The 12645-nt window shown below is 34.0% G+C and overlaps 1 long non-coding RNA gene across 1 annotated transcript; it reads right to left on the bottom strand.

Moving 5' to 3' along the window:
• Positions 1-1111: 1111 nt before the first annotated feature.
• On the bottom strand, positions 1112-10663 carry LOC118161162. The gene is made up of 3 exons (XR_004747883.1): positions 10652-10663; positions 10138-10144; positions 1112-1190 (listed from the first exon to the last, which is right to left on the bottom strand). It is a non-coding gene; the product is annotated as an uncharacterized LOC118161162 (long non-coding RNA).
• Between the last annotated feature and the right edge of the window lie 1982 nt (positions 10664-12645).

Genomic DNA, 12645 nt, shown 5'->3' with positions numbered 1-12645 from the left:
CTGACTTCCCAAAGATATTTTTATACTTTTTCCTGCACTTCCTTAAGTAGTATTATTTAGATCAAATAGGTAAATGCATCTTTTTTTTTTTTTTTCCTCTTTGGCATTTAATTTTGGCTTTGACATATTTCAAAGTATTTGGTTTATTAATAAAAGAATTGCAAGTTAACCAGTATTTTGAGGTCTACACAGTAATGACACATTATTAAAAATGTGGTTCTCACAAGAAAACTGCAATGAGTCAATAATTATTTAGGTAGGCTTTTACAAATGTGATAGATGAGGCACCTTGTATCTATCAGAATACAACTTTTCTAAGAGCTTTTTTTTTTTTTTTTTCCTTCCTTCAGGCTGGAATCATATGAATAAACCTGCAATCAGGTGAAAGCAAACTCATTTGAGGGCTTTTTGATACTTAGTAGTCAGCAAGCAGTGACTGGATAATTGAGCAATGTTTGCAAGCTTTGGTCTAATTAAAATGAAATGGGCTGACACACAAATTCTGAAAAAATACTTGATCAAGCTTGCTAGCTGTTCATGCTCTCAACTCAGAACTATTCAAAATGTATCAGGTTGAGTATGAGTTCTCCTTTGTATTTCAGCTGTATCTAAAAGGTCAGATTAGAATTACGGGAATTTATCCCATGTGATTCAGAAATAAGGAAAATGTGAAACTCATGAGAACTGAAAACAGCTGTTTTTCTCCTTCCTTTCATTGAGCACAGACTGACAGATGACAGCCCTACCTTTGAGCATATTGTTTTGTCCACAAATTGTGTGTCACCTGCAAACCTGTTCAGAGTGCATTCACTTGTCTCCTCCAGAGTGGAGGAGGCATCTATATAGAGCCCATCAGAGCTCTATACAGTATGTGCTCCGTTGCCGTCTTCCTCTTAAAGACTTTGAGGATAGATCACAAGACAGGTACCTGTGATACTCTACTTGTTACTAATCAATCACTGTCCTCTGAGCCTGACTATCTATTTAGTTTTTTAATGATCCAGCTGTCTACTCACCCAGCCTGTAAAATTTCACCTTCAGTAAAGGAATATTGTGTGAGACATACCTTTCTATATTCAAGGCCCATCTGGATGTCTACCTGGACAACTTGCTCTAGGGAACCTGCTTTGGCAGGGGAGTTGGACCCATGATCTCTTGAGGTTCCTTCCACCTCCTACAGTTCTGTGATTCTGTGACACCCACCAATCTCCCATCTTCCTTATTCCTGGTCATTTTATCATAGAAGGCAATTAAGTGTGTCAGGAATGATTTACACTTGTTTACCAGCATGGTTACCCATGTTGACTGGTCCTGGTCACCTTCTTCTCCCTCATGTGTCCAGAAATGAAGACTAAGAAGGCTCACACTACAATTTTACCAGGGACTGAAATAAGGCTGACCAGCCTATAGTTCCCTAGACTGTATTTTTGGTCAATTTTGCAAAGAGAGAAAGAAAAGAGAGCTTCCTGTGTTCTCTACAACCTTTGGAAGATGTAAGAAGTGGCCTTACACATCAGGGAGTTCTCTCAATACACCCTTGAATGCAACTTGACAGGTGCTGTGGACTTGCATCTGTTGAGTTCTCTAAGCAGTTATTGACTCCATTCTTATTCTGGTAGTCTTCCTCCTTAGCCTTCATCTCTAAGCACAGAGGAATGGGAGAACTCATCCTTGGGACACTCTGCTCCTTCTCTCCTTTTTATTGAATGAAAGATTCCCAGGGTAGTCCAAAAGTGTGTGCACTAACTGGATTAATAGTGGCAAATCTGTACCAGGTACTATGTTTGGCACAGGATGTGTAGCCAGCAGTGTTACAATGATTTTTATAACAAGCTTAGCACTAGACATAAAAAGCATGTTACTTCAGCCTGAGACTATTACAGGGAAAACAGACACTGTTCCTGTCACTGCCCAGAATACAAAGTACAGCAAGTCATCCTTTTCTCTGAACAGCAATGTCAAATTTCTCAATGACAGCTTAATAATCAGCTATTTTTAATGACCTAAATGTTAGTTGCATTTGGAAATTTAATTCATGAACCATACTGTGTATATATGTGTGTGAATATATATATATATATTGATGGGGTGTACTTCCAAAGGGAATGCAGCAATAAAGTTAGAAATTACAATGAAACATCCAAAATATACTGATAGCAATATAATTATATAATTTGGTTTAAACATATTTAGTAAGCTGCAGTTCCAGCAAGAATGAATTTTCCCCATTGCTTTCTCTTCTCTAGGTTCTTTTTTGATCATTCCATTCCATTGTCATTCTGTTTGTGTTGCCTGTTTTTATATTGCATCAGGTTTTAGGAGCAAAACTTGAATATGTCAGTAGAGCTTTTCACGAGTGTTAGAAGAATCATTGCAGAGAAGAGGCCTCACTTTAATGTTGTCACTATTACCTTAAAATTTTCTTTTTTTTTTTTTTTTTCTGCCTTTTTTTTTTTTTGACTTGTTTTAGATTTGAGTCCTAGTCACTTCTTTCTCTCTAAGATGTTAAATAGACAACATTTTTCTCATTAGACTTTGGAAAATTTTTGTTTCCAGAAGGTTGAAGGAATTCATCAAAGTAAAGGTCAGATGAGGCAGAAGACTCTACCTGATTTTTAAAAATAGTAGACTTTCTAGGAGAGGTGATAAGATTTCCTACTAAAACATGGTTTTCTGAATATGTTGAAATCCTGAAGTTCCTGGGAATCTCTGAAAAATTAGTGCAGTACCCTTCCATTGCAACTGTCTGATCTATATCAAGACCAACAGGAACCTAATGTCAATAAAAGGATTTATTGCAAAGCAGGTGCACACATGGATTCAGAGGGAAAAAAAATGCTGTATTAGCATAACATGCTTATTTCCTTGATATTTCAGCTAATCACATAGTAACTGTTCCTTCTGTATGACCAACTTTCTTACTCTGTGTTATTTGGAAAGACTTCAGTAGATAATATCAAATGGAGACAGTGGGGAGGAAAAAAATATATATATATATATATATATATATGTTAAAACTACATAACATTGATTAAAACCAAACAATGTATAAAATGCAGGGCAAAAAATAATATTCTAAAAGGACATTTGATCACTGTTGACAGCTTATAAAGGAATCAGACAGTGCTTCTGAATCTTTGTAAGAAATGATCCTGAATATGAGACATACCATACCTTAAGATGGAAATTTTCATGTAATAATTTTTCTTTACCTAAATGTCAAGAGATTTTGTTGGCTTGACATTCATGAACAGAACTGCAGAACCTAGACTGTCAAATAGCAAAGCAAAGAAAGTTCCACACAGCACTCAAATAGCACACACTGTCAAAATAGATATGAAAAGAGGGAGTCTTTGGAGAGAATTAGCAAAAGTTCCTGTTTATGTTAATAGTGATTACCTTGACATGCAGGGCAAAAGTGTTTTTAGAATACTCTCCTCAGCACTGTTAGTTGTGTGGTATGCTATCTGGTTAAGATCTCTCATATTTCACTACTAGTAGGTTGGTGTAGAAAATAATCCTTTCCTCTAGGGCTTTTGTGAGACACAGTATGTTTGGAAGTCAAGAGACTGATAAAATGCAAGTGTGCAAGAATGCATTGAACTTCTTCAGTTACAACAGTCATGAGACCCATACATATATTTCCTTCAAACTACATTGCATGGAGACATAAATCAGCAAAAGTGTAAAGTTTTTAAAGACACTAAACTGGGTATTACAGAGCAATTCAGGAAAGAAAATCTGGTATGATAACTTGCCAGATCTTATCTGAACTTTTCTTAGCCTATTCTGAGTGTTTTTCTACCTTGATAAGCTGTAAAAACTGTCTAATGACCAGAAGTCAATTTCTTAATTTGTTTAACTTATGCTTGTCTTTGTGTAATAGTGTAAAAATGAGTTGTAATTTTTCTATAGATAGTGTTAACAAGTAGTTACCCTTTGCAAAACAAAATATGTGACCCCAACATAATGAGGCAGTTTTAGGGTAATATAAATGTGGTGTGATTTCAGTTGGAACACAGGATGCTGTGTGGGGCGTGGAAGGTAAGAGACAGAGCAAAACCAGAGACCACATTCAACTATGATCAGTTAAAGGAGTGGGAGTTGGGCAACATTGATTTAGTAATAATGAAGAGAGTAAAGAATAAACGTCTAAGGTAAGTAAAACATACCATGTACTCTACATGCAAGTATGTAGAATGAAGGAAGAATGAAGGAAGTGCAAGGTATGAAAATGTGCGGTCTATAAAGATATATCCCCACCTGGACCCTACAGGGAGGAGGAAGAAACCATTAGCATTATAATGATCACAGCAAAGGAAAAGAAGAAATCCTATCATCAACATGACTCTCCTTGGGGATGCTGTTTACTTGACGCAGATGTCTTGCTCTTTCTGAGGAAGACTCTCTCTGCTGGTCTGAGGATACAGAGCTGTGGTGGAAAAGAGCATATGCAGGGAAAATAAGTTTTGCATAATAATTTTTAATGTTATTAATGTTTTTTAGTGTTATTATTAATGACATCTGATTTCCATTAAATAGAGAAACTGGACTAGAAGAATCATGAATATTTGGTGAAGGTTCATATAATTGTAAATGAACTAATAATGATAGGATTTTGTTGTTGTTGTTGTTCTTAGTGTTATTGTGGTTGTTTTGTATTTTATTTAGATTTTAATAAGACTAACAATAAATTTATAGTTTACCATTTGTGGTCTACACCCCTTTTTACCCATGTGAAGAGTTAGAAAGTAACAAATGAAAAATTAGATAATGGTGACTTAAATTTGGTGTATAATATCTGAACTGTGGTAACCATGTATCTGCTTTTAGCAAAAACAAATGCAGGACAGTTTGGTTGAAAGTTGAGAAACTTTTGCAGATCATGGTCAATACATGAAGAACAAACAAAATTATACATCTCAGCTGATGCCTGATTACTTGATGAACCACAGTATTTGGAGGATTAGATATCAAAACAGTTAAATTCTAGAAAAAATCATAACAAGAAAAAGATGATAATTATCCGATGTACCTATATTTTTTCAAAATATAATTAAAAATTAATACGAGGTAACACTGGTATGAATTTAATATAATTTAATTAAAAAAATAAAATTCCAGTATAAGAATTATACAAGAATTTCTGTAGAAAGTACTGATTAAAATAATGTAATTATCAGTGTACAAAACAATATTAACTTAAGCAAATTTTAGAGCATCTCTGTTATTTCTGCAGTAGATAATCAACAGCTGAAAATTTTACTTCCAATTTGACTAGCACTGAAATTGACATTAATGAATTATGAGATAAAATAACTGGTTTGCACTTGTATATTCTTTAAGGACTACAGCTTATATGAGCCTTAGCCTGTCATAATTAATAGTGTTAAGATGGAACGTTTTCCTGAATTGAAAACAAATTAAATGATGAAATCTTTTCCCCTCCACAATGAATACGCATTTTGAAACTATTTTTTTTTTCTTCCCCTCCTCTGTAAAGCTCTCCAGCAAAATGACAAAAATTTACAGTCCTGTTCAGGAATGGGTTATATGGTCCAATGTAAATGTTGTGGCATCCACCACCACCTTAAATAGTGCACCTTATTTCCCTGAAATCAATTTCCACATTGAAATGCAAGAATCAAGTAGCTTAATTGCTCATTTGTCTGTAAACCTCTGAAATAGAGAATGTTAGTTTATTTAATGCACAAATACTCTAATTTCCTCAGTATGTATTTTCCACTAATGCATCAATCATATTCATTTGACAGGGTTCTAGAAAACATAATCTTTTTGACTGACTGTAAAACATTATATATGCCAACCTTTCCAGAAGGTGATGGGGGGGGGGGGGGGGGGGGAAGAAATCCCTACATAGCTATATGGAAGTATCATGGTATACATATTTCTCTATACCTATTTCCCTTAAGAGGCAGAATTTATTCAGGAATTCCTCTATTATTCCATTTCAGCTCCAAGAAAGAAGGAGATTGAGTAAAGCAGAATCTTAAACTTCAGATGTATGTTTCCAACATTATATAGAAAAGATAAATTATATAGCAGAGATAAATAAATAGATAAATAATTTCTGTGGCCAAAATCAGTAGGATAACCTACTCTTAAAGAAAAAAACAAACAAACAAGAAAAGGGAAAACATTTCCCTATAAAAGATATTCAGAAAGAAAGGGATTTTGTTAAAACAATGATTGAATCTTTGTCCGTGGAGTCTGAATCCTCCTGCTACTAAAAAATAAAAATAAAATAATTCCCATTCTCAATCAGTTCACTGTATTCAGCCCTCACAAAAATTATTCCAGTGATGTCCTCTAATATTAGGTAGAAGATGTTTTAAGCAATGCAAGGCACACCTACATGCCACAAAATCAGTATGAAACAAGGAGAGCAAGGAGGAATGGGAATAAAGAGCAGGAGTGTGCCGTAGAGTAAAACAAAAAATAATGGAAAAATACCCTACTGAATATTTGGGTTTCTTTAATCATAAATGGCGCTAAACTCATATATGTAAATTTTACATTTTCCAACTGTGTAAATGAGAGATCCTTTTAATTCTCTGTTTGTCTATAAATCTGATCATCTAGAACAGACATTGTTATAGAAGATGTTACAAATGTTAGGGTGAAAGTGTCTGAAGATACCTACTTAAAGGTTTTGGATCTGGCTAAAGAATCTAGAATAGTGACAAAAGTTACACAGCATAGCAACATTCTTGAATCAGCCACAAGAATCCAAGGGGAGAAGAAAAAAAAAAATACTTTGTTTTCTAATCAAGTATTGCTAATCCTGATTTAATAACAATAATAATAATTGTAATGCTTGTTTATATTCTTTCCAAATAGAGCAAATTCACAGACTTATGTTCCTTTTAGGCACAACTGTGAGTGAATAAAATTTTTGTTGTTTGAGCAGCTCATTTCTAAATTTGAGTAAGTTCTGAAGCCTACATTGCATTCATCCTGAAAACATCTAAATTACTGTTGAATATCATGTATCTGGTCAGCATAAAAAAATCAACACTATCCATACATTAATGAGTCTCAAACTTCATTTTCGCAGATGATATTCCCATTGTCAAAATAACATTACTGCCTGATAAGTACAGTTTAGCATGACAGAAAACAAAAATAAGTTGTGAGTTTGTGTCTTATTGCTATTAAAATTTTTAGATAAAATGAATACTGGTTGGTATAAAGCTTACTTTTCAGCACTTCACATTAATAGAAAGAAAAAGATGGCTCCAGAATGTGATTCACTAGCTTATTTTAGACTCTTTTCCCAGGCTGAGATGAATCACCCTCTGAAGGTCCCAATGCACACTTCTCTTCATATCATTCTAGCTTATGAATTCATGTGAATGTATGAACTATGTTTTGGTTCCTATTTTAATTTAACTTTCTATTTGATAATTCAAAGAAAAGCTTAAGAACAAAGACTATAGTGCTTCAGAAATTATTTGGGATTCTTAAAATGATCGGTTATTATTCTGGGGACAGCTGCCTGGTTTTCAGTTGATTTCATCCTCAGACTGGCTGGAGAGAAGCTGGATGGTGAGTTCTTTATGTTGGCTTTGATAAACCTTTCCAGTGCTCCAGCTGCATCCAGGACAGTGATCTCTCTTCACCACTAAAAATTGTATTTATTAGGAAGGTTGATTTTATTTATTTATTTTTTTAAAGATAGCAATTTAATGTTAATAATAATATTCTGAATTTTGAATATACTCGTGAAATAATCTTTTTTTTTTTTTTTTTTTTTTTTTTTTTTTTTCTCCAGTGAAAATCTTTTTTTTTGTGTGCATCTTCTTTGCTGTGAAATTCCTGTTAGTTATTAGTAGAGAAAATAATACAGAAATTATTTTTGGAAAGTTAACAATTATCTGAGATGCTAAGAAAAAACAGGTTCAACAATCATCATGAGAAATGTCAAGAATTACAGATATTTTCTATCAAATCTAGAATCATATACTTTCATTGACTAGAGAAAATATAATTTGTGATTGGTAGAAATGAAAAAAGATGCCAACCTATCAAGTGATAGTAAATGGAAAAAAAAAAAAAAAAAAGAAAAAAAAGATTTTTTTGATGGATATCACCAAATAACAAGCCAAGAATTTTGAAATGCCATTATTATAGTCTCTTTTAAAGTATTCTTAAATTTGAGTTATCTTTTTTTTTTTTTGATAAATGTTTATGTTCATGTATATGTTACCTTGTTATGTATTATAGACTGAACACTCAAGAAGGCTGACCTTGATATGACAAAGTACATAACTATGTGAGCAATTCAATTGGAAATAGCACTGAAATCAGTATCTATCAGGTTATCAAACAAAAAAAGTAACAATGCAAAAAATAGGTAAGACTCAAGAAAGTGAGTCATGAGTGTCCTTTCCTTTTCTTTTCCCCTTCCTTCTTATTTCTCCCCTTCTATATTTCCCCTTCCTTCTTATTTTTCCCCATTTGTCTTATCCTAAGTAAATTCATTCTATTTTTTTTTTTTTTTTAATATTGGTGTATTAGATTAAAATACAAAAAATTGTCATCTAACTTCTAGATGATCTTTTGTATGTAATTGCTGTCATTATACCACTATTTCTATAACACAGTTTAGTCAGTTTTCTGAAACTCAGATGCCTTTTATTTTGAAGATTTAATGCTATTTCTTTACTGGAGATACCCACTAAATGTGTGATAGATAACAGACAGCTTCTGTTCATACAGTATTATTTCAATGTTCTGTAAGCTTTTGGGTTGAGTTCTTTTTATTATTTTAACCTTTTGCTCTCATACAGGCTAAGGAGTCCATTGGACCTACAATATAAGTCTATTAACCTTCCAGACAACTAAAGCAAGATCTACACTTTAGAGTGAAGCTTGCTGATGGAAAACTGGACAAATTCAATGTTTGGTTAGACATAGGACTTATGTTTATACTTCAGTAGTTTCAAGGTTCCTACAAGCTGTGGATCTACAACACCAACTAAGCAATTAGCTGAGACCCTGCGTATGTAGCACGCCCAGATCTTCAGCAATATCAAAGGTCACTAGCAGTGAGCAAAGCATGTCCTTTGCCAGAAAAGAAATGTTGCTGCATCTGCATTGAACAGTCCTTGAAACAAGGGTTAATTGAGAGGTTAGTGTGACGGTGTACTAAGTTGTTGAGGATGATATTGCAGCAAAAACAGTCACATGTGCAACTAATTTTGTGTAAATCCAAGGAAAGGAAACCTTTAAAAGAAAGCAGAGATTGTATCATTACACATGTGGTAGGAATCTTTTTAATTATGCCACTGTAAAGTACTTCCTCTCTGCTATATGCAGTAGACTGTTAGGCAACAGATTTGTTATCTAGTGAATTAAAAAACAGATTAGGAGAGGTTACCACTGTACACTCACCTTATTCAGTTAAGATGGTTTAATATATTCTGGTTGTTCATCAAGTGCTACTGTGTATTTACATGAGAGAGATGAAAAACAAGAAAAAATCAGGACAATTTTTTTGCAAAGTCACTGATTTGGTAGTTTGTGTGTGTTGTCTGAATATATCAGAGTTACCCTGAAGTTAAGGAGGCTTCACATTTGGGACTGGAGCAATGGGGTCAGATTTTGGCAAATTTCCATATACCTACAGATGTTTAGAAGTGTTTCTAGACTTTCTTAAGCAGGATAAGACTGTTATGACTTTGTGAATGTGTCCCTCTGAGTTTATCTGCAGTCTTCGGTGCTTAAAGTCTTTGGGAATCTTATGCATGTTCAAGCAGCTTTATGCACTGACACCTCAGTGACTGCCTTTCACAGTGCTCCCTTTGGCCCACCCCCTTCTCAGTCCTGTTGTTCTGTTCAACTACTTTATTTTCCTGCATTCTCAGAGCAGGAAATATTCATCCAGTATGTTTTTATTTTTTGTGTGTGTGTGTTTTTAAATTATTTTTATTTTATTTTATTCAGTGTTGGCCGCCATCTCTTTTCCAATTATACCACACAGTTTTAAAATCATCCCCTTCATCCTGTATTGCCTTAAAATACGAGATGGTGAAATCACAAAGAAGACATAGTTAAGACCACAACTTTAAAAAAAGAGAAATATCATTCTTAAAATGAAAAAATTCCCACAACCTCTGAACTTTTTTTATTATTATTTTTTTATTTAAAATTATCAAAATTTCCTGAACTGTAAGACAATGATTTTCACATGGTAGTCCACAGACTTTCATGTTCCATGGAATATTTCTGCAGAGAAATATGCAAAGAATAGACTTTTGTGATGATTGTTAAAGCATACTTTTCAGTGATGCTGAAAACAACTGTTGCCAGGCTCAAATTTATTATAAGTTTGCAGTTATACTAGAAAATATTAATGGTATCTACAAATGAAAGAAGACTTGAAATTCTTACTACAGTATAGCAGTGCTCTACAGCCTTTTATCTAAGGTTGTATAAAATTTTCACCAATGGAAACGCTAGATGATTCTGGGTGAAATGGTCACTCACAGAACTGGGGGACTTGCAATGCGGAAATTTATTCCTCAATTGCAAGTGAAGTGGCAAAAAGGTTCAGGAATCTGGACAGTGATGGATGTCTGACCAATAATAGGACTTATAACTTTTTGACAACTATTGCAATAGGCACAAGACTGAAGATTTGAGATTGAAGGAGACATGAAGGACTCTAACAAGGAACTGAGAGTCAGCACAGACTGTTTTCATCCATAAGCTTGTTGAGATAAAAATGCACCCTTACATATTAAGAACCAGATCTGTCTTTAAATAGGACATTCTCAGAAAAAGAAATCACAGATGGTCTAGAATATCCTGGGTTATTCATAGGATAACCTAACAGCCTGTGATTTTTGAGAATTTGTCCTCTCAAAGTAGCTTGTTGGATCTATCTGCTTTAATGGAAAAAAGTTTAATCACACATTATGTGATAAAAATGTACTTAAGTTCAAAATCAAAAATGTCAAAGTTGTGTTTCAGATATCAGATTTTTGTAAATCTATCCAGTTTATTTTCTTCTCCATTTTCTCTGTGATCTTATGATACTGTGATCTTATGATACTGTGATCTTATGGCCTTTAGATGTTACTGAAAACAGAAAAGTAGTAGATGAAGGAAAGGACAACTTATTTTTTCCACCTAAGCTTTTAAAAATGAGAGAAAAAACTCATCACAGTTCAACATTAATGCTGAAAAGAGTGTGTCTTTTTCTAAAATGGTGAAACAAGGACACTACTTTCATCACACTGGTGGTGTTAGCTGGACTTCTTAACAGTTGTGCTATGAACTGCACTGTCATTTCTGAAGGTTTTAGTCATTTTATTTGGAATTTATTTTAAGCATATCAGCCTGCTGAAGGTACTTCACTAAATTGTTTCTTTTTTGTTTTTCATTGTAAACAAACAAACAAATAAGCAAACAAAAAGTTCTGCTAGTTTTGGCAGCTTGAATATCTTCGCCTGCAGTCAATTCAGTCAATATATAATGTCCATGGTGGGGAATTACCTAGCCTTTTGATTAAACAAGGAGTGGATGGAAACTGGAAGAGAAGCAAGAATTCATCCACAGTTAAACTCTGAAACAGAAGTCAAGCCAAGGAGTTAAACCAAGGAAAGAAATGAGAGCAGAAGAGCAATGGGAAGTGTTAGTCTTTTTTCTAGGAGGTGAAATGGCACCAGGAACTGGTCTGGGAGGCAAGACAGCTCAGGGGAAAAAGAGTGTGTAGCTGGAGTAACAGCAGAGATAGAAGAATGCATGTAAGCTATGTTTCAGCAAAGATTTCACTAGCAAGTGCCTTGAAGAGCAAGGCACACAGTTATACAGTTTAAATATCTCCTAGGAAGCCCCACTGTCCCATCCAGGTCTCTGAGAGTGCCAACCAATTCTGGTGGTGTAATTAATCACTGTCAAGTCCATGGCTCAGAATTCTGTTGTATCGAAACCTGAGTCTTGATTACTCTCAGAGAAAATGTTCTATCCCAAAGTAATTTTAAAAATAATTTGTATTTTATTTCCAAAACCTGGTCATATGTCAAATGCAGACAGGACCTACTCACATGACAGGATGCACTTTATGGATGAATATTCAGTTATATTGAATGTTTACTTCCTTTGCTTTTTTTTTTTTTTTTTTTTAATTTTTATTATTTTTTCCCCCAGGGTAAGAAAATACACTCACAGGTTAATAGTAATCTAAAGAAAGAAACAGCTAATGGAGCTGAACTGGTCCAGTAAGAAGTTCTAGCAATTTTCACTTCATAGTTAACTAATGAATAAATAATGAATAGAGTTCCCTGGAGAAAGAAAGATAAAGGCTGTGAAAATATAGTTAAAATAAAATAGATAGATGTACCAAAGTTTATTTAAAAATAATCAAATTCTCTGCCCTTCTGGAATAGAAGAGGTATTAGAAGAAGTGGGAGGGTGCTATGTCAGCAGGGAGCAATAAATTCAAAATCAAATCAGAGTCAATATCTGCCTAGATTCTCATTGCAACCTGTAGATTCTTACACCTAGGTTGATAGGACAAGAGGCTTAGCTCTACTTGAAGAAAATAGGACTGATGTTGGGGAAAAAAATAATAATAAAAATAAATAAATAAAAAGATTTAATCATTTTCTTTCACTG

This window comes from Oxyura jamaicensis, chromosome 2, assembly GCF_011077185.1.
Source record: "Oxyura jamaicensis isolate SHBP4307 breed ruddy duck chromosome 2, BPBGC_Ojam_1.0, whole genome shotgun sequence".
Classification (NCBI taxonomy): domain Eukaryota; kingdom Metazoa; phylum Chordata; class Aves; order Anseriformes; family Anatidae; genus Oxyura; species Oxyura jamaicensis.
This window is presented reverse-complemented; position numbering and strand designations above follow the sequence as displayed.